The following is a 16172-nucleotide window of genomic DNA, read 5'->3' as shown; positions in this document are numbered from 1 at the left end:
AGGGAGATAACCTGGGTTGAACGTTCATGTATCTAGATACGGAATATCATTCCTACTACACGTATAAACTGAGGCCGTGCCATAAGAATAAAATTTTAAAAGTTTTCTCAAATAAAGTTTCTAAGAACCATATATAAATCTATACAGTTGAATGAAAATTAATGAATGAATTCATACCTTCTTTCAACGTGCGAGATCCATTTTGATTATAACGTAAACAGACTCGGAAATTCTTATAGCAGACAACATTGTCAAACTAAAAATAAACACTGCACTCACCTGACAAGGTTTCATTGAAGTAAAAGTCCCAGCTAGATCCCAAAATATGTCAAATACGCGCTAATAAAACACTTCAATATAGATTAGATATTACACGCACATGTACACGTGTGTGCCTTCCGTACTTTATATATGAAAGTGTCACTTGTTCAGGACAGGTGGTCACGTGCACGTGGCCACTCGAGTACATCGGGTACGATAGTATACGTGGATATATGTGGATTTTTATTGGAATTTCTATTCATTTGTGTGGAAAGTTCATTTTGTGAAACATCTAAATGACAGCTTAGAGAAATTGACGTGTTTGCCCGCCAGGTAAGGGTTTGTTTATATATTAGTAGGTGATAAACAGTGTGGACAACTGCTAGGTGTATATGTACATGACTGAGCGCACGTGTGTCGATTACACGCGCTTCATCAGGTCAGAGAAATCACTATATTTGGAAGTAACACGTAATCACGTGATCACTAGTTACCCATAATACAACTTCATAATTCGGCCAATTGTTTGAATGAGGTAAAAGCACGTGACTCGTTTTACTACGTTTTTACTACAAAAAGAACACATGTTTTGTATTTTTAGGGGAATATCCCCCGCGGATCGTGGTTTCATTTCCAAAGTTGGGAAATAGGCTGAATTTCATAAATATATATTTGCATTAATCTTTTCACCGAAGCATTTGTTATATAAATACATAACGATATTTTTATTACGGTTTTAATGGTCATGTACAATTAATATTGGTTCAATCTTTAGGGTAAAAATCCTCACGGGACGTGGTTTTTCCTCCAAAGTCGGGAACCACATTGGATGTCATAAATATATATTTGCATTTAATATCTTTTCACCTAAGCCTTTGTTATATAAAGACATAACGAATTTGTAATTACGGATTTCATGTATACATATATGTATATGAATAACAGTTCAAAGAACTACCCTGTAACAAATGTATGTATTACCATATTTCTTCATATTGATTTTGTAATTATCTATTATGACTGCTTAAAAAAGTAAGACATTAAAAAAATGAAGCACGTATCATGTAGATGAAATACCTTTCAAAACTGATATTTTCGATACTGAATGCTTTTATCCAATTCTAAAGCATATTCACGATATGTATCCCTGATAATTCAACTTTTACTGCACATGCATGGACAAATGGACACGTATACATGTTCATGGATTATGTAACACGTGTACATAAGCAGAAGTCACGTTAAAACATGAAAATCGAGGTCTCACGATATCTTACGTCGCACGCGCACCATACCTACGTGAGAAAGGCGAGTGAATTAACGGACTAAATGAAAAGAGAGAATGTAAGGAAGTCAACGAAACCACTACTCTTGTTCTTTCTTGCCGAGGTACGCGAGTATACATGTACATGTAAATGTATCAAAATTTGATGATTCTAAATAAAAAGGCAAATAATTGAAAGTATAAAAATATGTGTTGATTCTTTTGTTAATGCTAAATCAAAGCAATTCTGATATCCTTATAAGAAATAATTTACTCTGTTGATTGCTATTCACACAAAATCCATGGTAAAAACCGTATGTATACCCACAGAAATCTAACTCAATCTGCTTGTCGATTTCGGAGGTAAAATCACGTCCCGGGGGATTATCACTCTATATGTCGAACTATCAAACTTAATTGTTTAACACGTGTACTTTGAACTGTTATTTATAGGCAAGTACATTTTTGTATATGTACATGTATACATGGAAGCCGTTAATTACAAATTCGTTATGTCTTTATACAACAAACGTTTCGGTGATAAGATAAATGCAAATATGTATTTATGAAATCCAATGTGGTTCCCGACTGTTTGAGGTAAAACCACGTTCCGGGAGGATTTTCACTCTAAAGATTGAACCAATATTAATTATACATGGTCATTGATTGATTGATTTAACATATTTATTGCAAATATATACAAAAGGATTGGGTACAAGTTTTATGCAACTTATATTGCCACCCTTTCCAAAATACAGAACAAATACAAAACATGATATGCAAAGTAATGAAATAAGAACACTTCTTTGGAGAGAGAGAGAGAGAGAGAGAGAGAGAGAGAGAGAGAGAGAGAGGAGAGAGAGGAGAGAGGGGGGGGGAGTAAGGAGGGAGAAAATACAATGTCTTAAAATTGTAATACTAAATCGACTTAATCCATAAGCAATCGTCGCCTTAGTACCAACTTGCCATAATATCTAAAATAACGTGATTTAAGTCGATTTCTAGATAACACAAAAATACACAAAAGAGATATCGAAAAGAACTGATAGGTGTATAACAATAAAGGTATTCGTCTAATATTAAAATCTTTTGCTTAATTTAATAAAGTTTTGAACATATAAAAATATGCCTGTGTTCGTTTCCAGAGACAGATCCTCATTTCCAAACAAGATTAAATTTAAATCAATAAGAACATTTAAATTCATATTATTTAGGCTTTCCAATAGCAAATTCCTTTCAACATTATAATTTTTACATTCGAAAAAAAAGTGACACTCTCACAAATATGTCCACAGCTACAGCATGGAGTTTCAACAAGGTTTATCCTGAACAAATCGTAATTTAGGGAACTACATTGATGTCTAAGTTTTGTATGCAATATATTTAACTTCCGGTCACCAATGCCAAAGTAAGAAGGAGAAGATTCAAAAACCGGTTTTAGTGAATTTCTAAAAAGGCTCAATGATATTGCTGACTTAACAGAGTTTTCTAAGTTATTCCAAGAGCGAAGAGTAGAAGGTAGAAAAGAAGTGTTTGTAGATGAAAGTCTGAAATACGGAATTCTATAGTCATCTCTATTTCTTAATGGATAGGCAGCTTGATCTTGAACGGTAGAAGGAAGTAGAGAAGTAAGAAAATCAGGAGTTTGATTTGTGCGCATTTTATAGAGAAGATGAAGTTTTTTCCTTTTCCTTCTAGAAGATAGAGATTCTAAACCAGTTTCAAAATATAGAGAATCGATACTTGCATAAGAGGGAAGACCGGTTATTATTCTAGCAGCTTCCTTTTGAACTTTTTCTAATTTTTCCGAGTCTGAGTTTGAAAAACCATCCCATAATTCACATGCGTATTCTAATACAGGTAAAATAAAAGCGCGATAAATTCTGAGCAAAGCGTCACGTTTTATTAAAAATTTCAATTTTCTCAACACATTTAACTTTTTCATTACTGAAGAATATATTGCTTCCACGTGATCTCCCCATTTGGCACTAGAATTGAATACCACACCCAAATGCCTATGACGGTCGGTAAAGTCTAAAATATTACCATTAAATTCTAATTCTAATAATTCATTTATTTCATTACTGTTAGAAATAAAAAGAACATCGGTTTTATCTGGATTAACATACACTAGCCATGTTTGTGCCCAGGTGTTTAATGATTCAAGATCTTTGTTTAAAGTTGTTTGAATTTCGAGACAAGAAGAGGAAGAACATTGAAGAGAGGTATCATCTGCAAAAAGACGCGACGCGGAGTCAAAAACATCTGCAATATCATTTATGTATATCAAAAATAATAGAGGGCCTAGGATGGAACCTTGTGGAACCCCAGCATCAATATTTCCCAACCTAGAAAAGGTATCATTAACACATACCTTTTGCTTTCTTTGACTTAGGTAGTCCTTTAACCAAACTAATAATTCGCCTCCAATTCCATAGGACTTTAATTTTACATATAACCCAGAATGCCACACCCTGTCAAAAGCCTTTGAAATGTCACAAAAGATAATACATGTATGTTTTCTTTCTTCGAGGGATAAACAAATGTTATGGTACATTTCGATTAATTGATAAACAGTGGAATGTCCTGGGAGGAAACCAGATTGGTATTTATAAAATAATGAATTTTCCATGAAATAATTAAATATATGTTTAAAAATAACACGTTCAAAAACTTTACCAACAGTGGACAAAAGAGATATTGGACGATAATTTAATTTGTTACGGAATGTCTATCACCTTTTTTAAATAAAGGCATAACAATTGCCATTTTCCAAAGTTTCGGATAAATGCCAGATGACAAAGACATATTGAAAAGTATCTCGAGTGGTTTACTAATAGTATTACAAACATGTTTTAACATATGGTGACTGATACCATCATGACCCGAGGCCTTGCCGAGCTTTAATATTTGCAGTACATCTTTGATTTCAGAGTGATTTAACTGTATAGAAGTTAAACTTTTATTTGTTTTCAGTGTAATATTTGGGATCTGAGCGTCTTGTTCATTTATACGAGTAATGCTGCAAAAGTACTCATTTAATAAATTTGATTTATCATCATCACTCGTAACTATATTATCCGTAACAGGATCTGCAAGAGTTGGTATAATTTGTGAAGTTCCATTAGAGTTAAGTAAACGTTTGATTAACTTCCAATAAGCTTTTGGGACAGAAGTAAAATATTTATCAATTATACCATGCACATTTTCATAAAAGTTTAAACGACAATACTTTTTCATATTGTTTACTTTGTTTCGTTGTCTTTTAAAATTGAGAATATCCTGAAAACGCTTAGATTTTCTAGCTATTTTATGTAACCTGTCCCGGATTCTTAGATTTGTTCTGAGCTCAGAAGTCATCCAGGGTTTATCGGACGGCCTAATTGTAACTTCTTTAGAGGGTATACACTCTTTAATGAAATTTAAAAATACATTAGTAAAAGTTTCACTCGCATTGTCTACTGACCCACTACCAAGCAAAGATTCCCGCCAGTCGTATTGCGATATAAGATTATTTAACTTGATATAATCGGCTCTTTTATAAAACCAAATTTTTCTCTTATAAACAGATTTAAAAGCGCATGGCAAAGTTACACTGACAATACAACCTTCATGATCGCTTATCGATCTATCAATATTTATTACAGAAGAATCAATACAAGATATAGACTGACTTAAAAGAATTGGGTCAAGCAAACTTGATCTAGTCTGACCTATCCGTGTAGGTTCATTGATTACATTTGTTAAACTGAAAGTACTCATAATATCCAAAAGAATATGGTTTGGTGCAACATTGAGCAAATCAACATTAACATCACCAGTAATAATAATGTTAGGTGAAATATCTAGAGCATTTTCTATAGAGGTTTGTAAATTTTCCCAAAAAGCCGCAGCTGAAACTTCAGATCTATAAATAGTACATAAAATAAATTTGGTATGTTGCAAGATAACTCGTATCCAAATAACTTCATCACCCGGGTGTTCAAGATGATCTAGACGGTCAACTTTCAATAGACTATTAACGTAAACAATGACTCCACCCCCCGCCCTGTTTCTATCCAGTCTAAATGGTGCATGGAAGCCCGATAAAAGAATATCATCGGTACATACGTTTTCATCAAGATGGCTTTCAGTAAAGCACAAGATATCATATTCCCCAGCTACATCTTCAATATAATCTAATTTGTTTCGAATACTTCTAACATTCAGATGGAAAACGGAGAGCTCGCCAACGCCAGGGCCAGGATTAGACTCAACGTCCATATGTGTTAATATAAGTAGAATAAGAATAGATAAAAAATCAGTATTAAGAACCAGAGATAGAACAAAATTAATTAACAAACATATCGAGTTTTTCAAGTAACGATAATTTATCAAAATTCCTGCTGAAAGATGTTCGCGTTTGCGTATATCTATGTCTATACCGGATTTACCATATAAATCATATGTGTAAAACAATAAAAACTTTATTACTAAGAAAATGTTATCTTTTCGAAGTAATGCTTGCAAACAAGTTAAATAGGCGAAAAATACACTGGAATACAGAGCAGTTTTGAACATTACATAAAAGGAATCTGTCTGGTCATTATCGCTTAAAACATGTAACCTTTTGTATACACAAGAAGAATGCGTTCTTAAGTAAAAAAACACCAATGGCACACCTCCAGGTATTAATACAACTACCCATTATGGGGGATAAAAATGGGAAAACATACATATTTGGAGGTTGCCAGAAGTAATTTTATATTTCACAGAGTACATGTATATGTATTTCGATATCTCATTGTGAAAGTGCGAAAGGGGGGAGACGGACTGATAGGTGATAGATTTAGAGAAAAGTGATAGAAGCAGAGAAGGAAAAATAAGGAAAGATACAAAAGAAAACAACAGAAAACACATTTTTTGACAGGTTTAGCTAATTAGGAGAACTAGGGTTTAGATCGGCTGTTTCAGAAAATTTATAATAATATGGTAAGTATATGTGTAGCAATAGCAAAAAACAATAAAATATTCAAAAACAACTTAAACAAAGCAAGAAATAAAGGCAAAACGTTCAAAAGATACATTATATATGTCATATATTTACAAAACAACTACAATATGTACATTTTTTTTTGATAGTCAAATTTTGCTATAAATGCATTTGTGAGTTTAGATGTTCAGAAAATTTATAGTTAAGCCTTTTAAGATTAAACTCTTCACAAAAAAAAAAAAAAAAAAAAAAAAAAAATATATTCTATGCACTACTTAATATGTTTAGAACTCTTCCAGATAGAGAATAAAAATTAAAAAAAAGAACAACATCCCAATGATACTGCAACATACTTTAACTATTCTATACGGAAAAAATATCCTTGAATTACAGGGGTAATTTACTATACGTTGCAGTATACATTGTTAAAAACTTATTAGTGAAAATTTACATGATGAAAGGAAGCCCAGTTTTTAAATGGAATATTTCTCAATTTACATACAATTTTAAAATGCATATATCTATACATTTAAGAAATTTGTGCCAAGGAGAGCTTTATATTTCACCAGAAAACTTCATATTTTGTTTTGAAACAATGTCATAAATTTGTCACATTTTGAAAGTTGCACATTAAGACCGTGGTTGCCACTCCATAACACTCTACATTTTGGCAGGGAAAACATGAATGGGAACATTTCAAAAAATGCTTTTAAAAAAACACATATTCTGATTGGGAACACTTGACATTTTTACAGTATGTTTCACTATAGTTTGGTAAATCAAATTTATGACAGTTTATATATTAAATACATATAATTTAGTGACATTTTCGATAAGTGGTTTTTGCCATGAAAAGGGGCTAGTTTTAGAACAATAGAATCCTAAATCACTGAACATAGACAGTTAAACATGAAGATGTTTTGAGACTAGTTTATCTTAGAGAAATTAATGGTCATTAAAACCGTAATGAAAAAATCGTTATGTATTTATATAACAAATGCTTCGGTGAAAAGATGCAAATATGTATTTATGAAATTCAATCAGTTTCCCAACTTTGGAAATGAAACCACGATCCGCGGGGGATATTCCCCCAAATGGTACAAAACACGCGGTTTTTTGCAGTAAAAACGTAGTAAAAAGAGTCACGTGCTTATACCTCATTCATGGCATTGGCCGAAATACGAAGTTGTATTATGGGTAACTAGTTATCACGTGATTGCGTGTTTACTTCCAAATATAGTGATTTCTCTGACCTGTTTATATAGGGGTCGGTAGGCGTATTGTATCCAAGCAGAGTAAAACAAAATGGCGACTGCCCGTCACAAGGGGTTGTCTCCTAACACTTTATCATTATCAAAAGCAGAAAGATATGTTGTTGTAAACCACCGTTTACAATACTGGTGTCAGAATTGTTAGCGTTTTCACATGTGGCCGTTTTCTCACGTTCTCGGACTTCGGGTCTACCGATAACCGCGCACGTGGGTAGCCATTTTGACGTGTTATGTAATTTGATACTTTGTAAATTGTTTATGCTCCATTCATAATTGAACAGAGAGATTGTTGTAGATAACTTTTGTACTAAATTCATCGTTGATAAATTCATCGTTGAAACAGTTTTTTTAAGACCGTTTCAGCAGTTTTGGAATTTATTTAGAAATAGTTTAGCTCTCGACACTTGTGCTACTGCGTAATTCCGCTACTGACCACGTGTTCACGGTGGCGGGAATTTGTTTTCTTTACGGTCTCCGAGATTTATGATATCTCCGTACACCTGATTTTGTTTCTTTTCAGAAGAGTTTCGGCCTTTTTAAAGCAGTTTGTGGGAATAAACCAACACTTTTTTTGCTGTTGTTTGACTTTTATTCCATGTAAACGGCTTGTCAGTCATAGTGTTGTTTATTTCTTGGAGTCATTTTAAAATCGTACTTTCTATTTAGAAAATGTCTGATTGTATTAATCTGTTCACTGCGGATAAGCTGTTGTCAAAGACATTGCCAGGGGTTGGCGAGGCGGCAGCAAATAATGCCATTGAGGAAAGAGAACAAAAAGGTAGACCCTTATCACCGGATGAACTCACTGAAATATCAATTGTAAAACGTGAGGTTTGGGTAAAATGGATGCTGGAGGGGGAGATAACTGCCGTCGACATGACGGCTGCCTCCAGTCCATTTAATATGGATAGGGATGAAATGTGAAGAGAAGAATTTAGAGAGTTAAGGAAGGGAATGGAGGAATTAGAGGTACGTAGGGGGCAAGATGAAATTAGGCAAATGATTGGTCCATTAGATGAAAATAAGTCATCATTATTTCAGCCTAACGACGGCTCCTGGCAGGTGACTGACAGGGTATCACCTGGTGCCGTCAAGCCACCGCCAGAGACGTCAACATCAACATGTGGTGAGGTGTTATCAAACATACAGGTTTTGATGCCTAAGGATGGTATGTATGTAAGGGGGTCACAGAGAAACAGTTCCCAGGTAAGTAACACTGGTAATAAGCTGGAGGAGCAGGTTCAGCATCCTAATAACAATGTTGAGAATAACATTCAACAAGGGGGACAGGGTCAACAGCCGTTGCCCGTCCAGCCAGTATGTATGCCTCTAAACCAGTTCACTCCACCTCCATTTTCAGGCGGAGTTTACGCACCGCCTACGATGTTTCCATTTCCAGGCGTTCCGCCCATGCAGCCGTATGGTTATCACACACCTGTACCGCCAGGCATGTCGCCACATGGATTGGCCATCAATAATCCACAACAGGCTGTTGTGGGTAATGTTGATGTACAATCCATGCCAGTTCAGAGAACAGGGGGTGTTGATGCAAACGCGAATGATCACCCGCGTAATCAGCGTGATACCGCTAGGACTCGAACCAGGAACGAGCCTGATCGTAGGAGCAGCCCACAAAGGCACAAAATGCCAACATTTGACGGTAAAAGCCGCTAGGAACCCTTTGTGCTGAAATTCGATCGATTTGCTGACGAGAAGGACTGGACAGAGAAGTCCATTAGACGGTTTTTTTTTACTGTTTCCAAGATGGCGCATTAGAGTACGCGGACACGCTCATACGATATAACATATAATAGGCGGTTAAAACAAAAGATGAAGGAAAGATTCAGCTCTAAACAAGAGGCCTGTCGTAAACCGTATGGAGGCCTCAAACCTCCGACTTGAGGAAACGGAAATCAATAACGGAGTTTGCGCAGAGAGTTCAAACGGTAGTTATAGATGGTTATGGGGAGGCTAACGAGGTTACGCTTAACCAATTAGGTACTGAATCTTTCCTCCGCGGTTGTAGAGATCGTACGGTGGCACAAAAGGTTATGGATAAGAATCCGAAAACGGTTTCTGAGGCTGTGAAATACGTTCGCGCCTACTTAGCCAATCAGCGTGCTCTATTCGGGAGCCGCTCAAGCGCTTTCCCTAGCTTTTTAAGTCGTGTGCGGAAATAGCGTCGCAGTGCTCGACGTTAAAGCCAAATACTGTCATCTACTGTCCAGTTAAATGGGAGGGAAAGCCGGACTAGGTGTCCATGGTACAACCCGTCCTTAACGCAGACGGCCCACTACTAAGCAACACCTTGGTCCGTCCAAAAACCGAGCACACAGTAATGCGAGTGATAAAGTAACATGATATTATCACAATTCATTATTAGTTTACATGTTATTTCGACAGCTAAATTGTGTAAATAATAACAAAAAAAAACATCAGTGATTCGCCCTTAATTAAATTTACATTAAAAAAAGCTTTATATGGCAGGATGGGAGGGTGCATCGCATGTTTGAAGAAAGATACATGACATTTTAGTGATACTTATTGTTTTTCACAAAGTTTACATTTAGTTGAAATCTTACTGACAAACCAAGAAGGGCTTTTCATTATTATTATGAGTTTTTAAGGCGTTGTTTTTATGTCGATTTAATTACAATTTCTACAAAAAGCAACCAGATATTATCACAATTCATTATAAGTTTACATGTTATTTCGACAGCTAAATTGTGTAAATAATTGCAAAAATATCATTGATTCCCCCTTAATTTTACTCCCTCCCGAAAAACGTAAGGTATACGTTTGATGATACATTCCATTATATGTAAATGAGCTGTTACCACTGGCATCCAACAAGTTTTTATATATAAGAGAAATTATACAGCAGGGTGGGAGGGTGGCATATCAGTTACAAGCAAAGGTCACCCAATCCAACAAAGTAGAGTACTGGAACACTAATCAAGTAAAAATACAATTCACTTAACTCCAACTCAACTTATCACTGTAAAGTACTGGTACGCTAATATCTGTAACAATTGCTCTAGTTTTCATGTTTCAAGAAGGATACATTACATTTTAGTGATACTTATAGTTTTTTAACAGAGTTTACATTTAGGTTACATCTTACTAACAAACCAAGAAGGGCTTTTCATTATTATTATGTGTTTTAAGGCGTTGTTTTTATGTCGATTTAATTACAGTTTCTACAAAAAGCAACCTGATGTTATCACAATTCGTTATTAGTTTACATGTTATTTCGACAGCTAAATTGTGTAAATAATAACAAAAAAAAACATCAGTGATTCGCCCTTAAATTTACATTAAAAAAACTTTATATGGCAGGATGGGAGGGTGGCATATCAGATACAAGAAAAGGTCACCCAATCCAACAGAATACAGTACTGTAATAAGTAAAAATACAATTCACTTAACTCCAACTTGTCACTGTAAAGTACTGGTACTCTAATCTCTGTAAAAATTGCTGTGGTTATCATGTTTGAAGAAAGATACATGACATTTTAGTGATACTTATTGTTTTTCACAAAGTTTACATTTAGTTGAAATCTTACTGACAAACCAAGAAGGGCTTTTCATTATTATTATGAGTTTTTAAGGCGTTGTTTTTATGTCGATTTAATTACAATTTCTACAAAAAGCAACCAGATATTATCACAATTCATTATTAGTTTACATGTTATTTCGACAGCTAAATTGTGTAAATAATTGCAAAAATATCATTGATTCCCCCTTAATTTTACATTAAAAACTTTAAAAAAAAGCCACACACACACACACACACACAAAATAGCTTGTTTCTTATATGAAAAGGAAACCTTTCTGTACGAGTTATCTCCCTCCCGAAAACGTAAGGTATACGTTTGATGATACATTCCATTATATGTAAATGAGCTGTTACCACTGGCATCCAACAAGTTTTTATATATAAGAGAAATTATACAGCAGGGTGGGATATCAGTTACAAGCAAAGGTCACCCAATCCAACAAAGTAGAGTACTGGAACACTAATCAAGTAAAAACACAATTCACTTAACTCCAACTCAACTTATCATTGTAAAGTACTGGTACGCTAATATCTGTAACAATTGCTCTAGTTTTCATGTTTCAAGAAGGATACATTACATTTTAGTGATACTTATAGTTTTTTAACAGAGTTTACATTTAGGTTACATCTTACTAACAAACCAAGAAGGGCTTTTCATTATTATTATGTGTTTTAAGGCGTTGTTTTTATGTCGATTTAATTACAGTTTCTACAAAAAGCAACCTGATGTTATCACAATTCGTTGTTAGTTTACATGTTATTTCGACAGCTAAATTGTGTAAATAATAACAAAAAAAAACACATCAGTGATTCGCCCTTAAATTTACATTAAAAAACTTTATATGGCAGGATGGGAGGGTGGCATATCAGATACAAGAAAAGGTCACCCAATCCAACAGAATACAGTACTGTAATAAGTAAAAATACAATTCACTTAACTCCAACTTGTCACTGTAAAGTACTGGTACTCTAATCTCTGTAAAAATTGCTGTGGTTATCATGTTTGAAGAAAGATACATGACATTTTAGTGATACTTATTGTTTTTCACAAAGTTTACATTTAGTTTAAATCTTACTGACAAACCAAGAAGGGCTTTTCATTATTATTATGAGTTTTTAAGGCGTTGTTTTTATGTCGATTTAATTACAATTTCTACAAAAAGCAACCAGATATTATCACAATTCATTATTAGTTTACATGTTATTTCGACAGCTAAATTGTGTAAATAATTGCAAAAATGTCATTGATTCCCCCTTAAATTTACATTAAAAACTTAAAAAAAGCCACACACACACACACACAACAAAATAGCTTGTTTCTTATATGAAAAGGAAACCTTTCTGTACGAGTTATCTCCCTCCCGAAAACGTAAGGTATACGTTTGATGATACATTCCATTATATGTAAATGAGCTGTTACCACTGGCATCCAACAAGTTTTTTTATATATAAGAGAAATTATACAGCAGGGTGGGAGGGTGGCATATCAGTTACAAGCAAAGGTCACCCAATCCAACAAAGTAGAGTACTGGAACACTAATCAAGTAAAAATACAATTCACTTAACTCCAACTCAACTTATCACTGTAAAGTACTGGTACGCTAATATCTGTAACAATTGCTCTAGTTTTCATGTTTCAAGAAGGATACATTACATTTTAGTGATACTTATAGTTTTTTTAACAGAGTTTACATTTAGGTTACATCTTACTAACAAACCAAGAAGGGCTTTTCATTATTATTATTATGAGTTTTTTAAGGCGTTGTTTTTATGTCGATTTAATTACAGTTTCTACAAAAAGCAACCTGATGTTATCACAATTCGTTATTAGTTTACATGTTATTTCGACAGCTAAATTGTGTAAATAATAACAAAAAAAAAAACATCAGTGATTCGCCCTTAAATTTACATTAAAAAACTTTATATGGCAGGATGGGAGGGTGGCATATCAGATACAAGAAAAGGTCACCCAATCCAACAGAATACAGTACTGTAATAAGTAAAAATACAATTCACTTAACTCCAACTTGTCACTGTAAAGTACTGGTACTCTAATCTCTGTAAAAAATGCTGTGGTTATCATGTTTGAAGAAGGATACATGACATTTTAGTGATACTTATTGTTTTTCAACAAAGTTTACATTTAGTTTAAATCTTACTGACAAACCAAGAAGGGCTTTTCATTATTATTATGAGTTTTTAAGGCGTTGTTTTTATGTCGATTTAATTACAATTTCTACAAAAAGCAACCAGATATTATCACAATTCATTATTAGTTTACATGTTATTTCGACAGCTAAATTGTGTAAATAATTGCAAAAATATCATTGATTCCCCCTTAATTTTACATTAAAAACTTTAAAAAAGCCACACACACACACACACAAATAGCTTGTTTCTTATATGAAAAGGAAACCTTTCTGTACGAGTTATCTCCCTCCCGAAAACGTAAGGTATACGTTTGATGATACATTCCATTATATGTAAATGAGCTGTTACCACTGGCATCCAACAAGTTTTTATATATAAGAGAAATTATACAGCAGGGTGGGAGGGTGGCATATCAGTTACAAGCAAAGGTCACCCAATCCAACAAAGTAGAGTACTGGAACACTAATCAAGTAAAAATACAATTCACTTAACTCCAACTCAACTTATCACTGTAAAGTACTGGTACGCTAATATCTGTAACAATTGCTCTAGTTTTCATGTTTCAAGAAGGATACATTACATTTTAGTGATACTTATAGTTTTTTTAACAGAGTTTACATTTAGGTTACATCTTACTAACAAACCAAGAAGGGCTTTTCATTATTATTATGTGTTTTAAGGCGTTGTTTTTATGTCGATTTAATTACAGTTTCTACAAAAAGCAACCTGATGTTATCACAATTCGTTATTAGTTTACATGTTATTTCGACAGCTAAATTGTGTAAATAATAACAAAAAAAAAAACATCAGTGATTCGCCCTTAAATTTACATTAAAAAACTTTATATGGCAGGATGGGAGGGTGGCATATCAGATACAAGAAAAGGTCACCCAATCCAACAGAATACAGTACTGTAATAAGTAAAAATACAATTCACTTAACTCCAACTTGTCACTGTAAAGTACTGGTACTCTAATCTCTGTAAAAATTGCTGTGGTTATCATGTTTGAAGAAAGATACATGACATTTTAGTGATACTTATTGTTTTTCACAAAGTTTACATTTAGTTTAAATCTTACTGACAAACCAAGAAGGGCTTTTCATTATTATTATGAGTTTTTAAGGCGTTGTTTTTATGTCGATTTAATTACAATTTCTACAAAAAGCAACCAGATATTATCACAATTCATTATTAGTTTACATGTTATTTCGACAGCTAAATTGTGTAAATAATTGCAAAAATATCATTGATTCCCCCTTAATTTTACATTAAAAACTTTAAAAAAGCCACACACACACACACACACACACACAAAATAGCTTGTTTCTTATATGAAAAGGAAACCTTTCTGTACGAGTTATCTCCCTCCCGAAAACGTAAGGTATACGTTTGATGATACATTCCATTATATGTAAATGAGCTGTTACCACTGGCATCCAACAAGTTTTTATATATAAGAGAAATTATACAGCAGGGCAGCAGGGAGGGTGGCATATCAGTTACAAGCAAAGGTCACCCAATCCAACAAAGTAGAGTACTGGAACACTAATCAAGTAAAAATACAATTCACTTAACTCCAACTCAACTTATCACTGTAAAGTACTGGTACGCTAATATCTGTAACAATTGCTCTAGTTTTCATGTTTCAAGAAGGATACATTACATTTTAGTGATACTTATAGTTTTTTTAACAGAGTTTACATTTAGGTTACATCTTACTGACAAACCAAGAAGGGCTTTTCATTATTATTATGAGTTTTTAAGGCGTTGTTTTTATGTCGATTTAATTACAATTTCTACAAAAAGCAACCAGATGTTATCACAATTCGTTGTTAGTTTACATGTTATTTCGACAGCTAAATTGTGTAAATAATAACAAAAAAAACACATCAGTGATTCGCCCTTAAATTTACATTAAAAAAACTTTATATGGCAGGATGGGAGGGTGGCATATCAGATACAAGAAAAGGTCACCCAATCCAACAGAATACAGTACTGTAATAAGTAAAAATACAATTCACTTAACTCCAACTTGTCACTGTAAAGTACTGGTACTCTAATCTCTGTAAAAATTGCTGTGGTTATCATGTTTGAAGAAGGATACATGACATTTTAGTGATACTTATTGTTTTTCACAAAGTTTACATTTAGTTTAAATCTTACTGACAAACCAAGAAGGGCTTTTCATTATTATTATGAGTTTTTAAGGCGTTGTTTTTATGTCGATTTAATTACAATTTCTACAAAAAGCAACCAGATATTATCACAATTCATTATTAGTTTACATGTTATTTCGACAGCTAAATTGTGTAAATAATTGCAAAAATATCATTGATTCCCCCTTAATTTTACATTAAAAACTTTAAAAAAGCCACACACACACACACACACACACACACAAAATAGCTTGTTTCTTATATGAAAAAAGGAAACATTTCTGTACGAGTTATCTCCCTCCCGAAAAACGTAAGGTATACGTTTGATGATACATTCCATTATATGTAAATGAGCTGTTACCACTGGCATCCAACAAGTTTTTATATATAAGAGAAATTATACAGCAGGGTGGGAGGGTGGCATATCAGTTACAAGCAAAGGTCACCCCAATCCAACAAAGTAGAGTACTGGAACACTAATCAAGTAAAAATACAATTCACTTAACTCCAACTCAACTTATCACTGTAAAGTACTGG

This window comes from Argopecten irradians, chromosome 9 (genome assembly GCF_041381155.1).
Source record: "Argopecten irradians isolate NY chromosome 9, Ai_NY, whole genome shotgun sequence".
NCBI lineage: Eukaryota > Metazoa > Mollusca > Bivalvia > Pectinida > Pectinidae > Argopecten > Argopecten irradians.
This window is presented reverse-complemented; position numbering follows the sequence as displayed.